Here is an 831-nt window from a genome sequence, read left to right as displayed (position 1 = left end):
TTTTTCTTCTTCTTCCTCTTCTTCCTCTCCTCGTCTTCTCCTTCTTCTTCTCCTTCTTTCTCTACTTATTTTCCTTTTCCTTATTTTACTTTTTTCTCTCCACTAACATAAAATGCACTAACCTAAAATGCAACAAACATAAAATGCACTAAATCGATCAACTAACCTAAAATCAGTGATAAAATGCACTAACCTAAAATCGATATCTACTAACAACTTAAAAAAATTAATACATATATGAAAAAATGCATATATGAAAAAAACATCATCATATCATCAACAGAAAAAATAGTATTTTTTCTAAAAATCTATCTTTTGCATATATACATCAACATATATATACACTAACCTAAAATGCACAAAAATGCTATCGGAGAGGGGGTATATCGACCCCCCTCATGTATCCACATACATACATCTATACATACATACATTTATCATATATACATACATACATTTCTCATATATAAGTTTTTCTTCTTCTTCCTTTCTTCGTTCTTCCTAGCTAGATATATAAATTTTTGCATATATAAAATACATATATACTTGCATATATGTATAAATTTTTGCATATATAAACTTTTGCATATATAAAATTTTTCTAAAATCTAACTTTTGCATATATGAACATATATACACAGAGAACATATACATATATGCACATTTTTATAATAATGAAAAAAATAATAGGAAAGGGCGCCGGCGGCCGGACCGAAGGTGGCGGCGTGTGGTCGGGGCGACGGCGACGGGGTTGGGGAAGAGGCGGCGCGCGCGGCGACGGCGACGGGGTCGGGGAAGGGGCGGCGCGCGCGGCGACGACGACGGGGTCGG

Source organism: Triticum aestivum, chromosome 3A (assembly GCF_018294505.1).
Source record: "Triticum aestivum cultivar Chinese Spring chromosome 3A, IWGSC CS RefSeq v2.1, whole genome shotgun sequence".
Lineage (NCBI taxonomy): Eukaryota > Viridiplantae > Streptophyta > Magnoliopsida > Poales > Poaceae > Triticum > Triticum aestivum.
Note: the sequence above shows the minus strand (reverse complement) of the source record.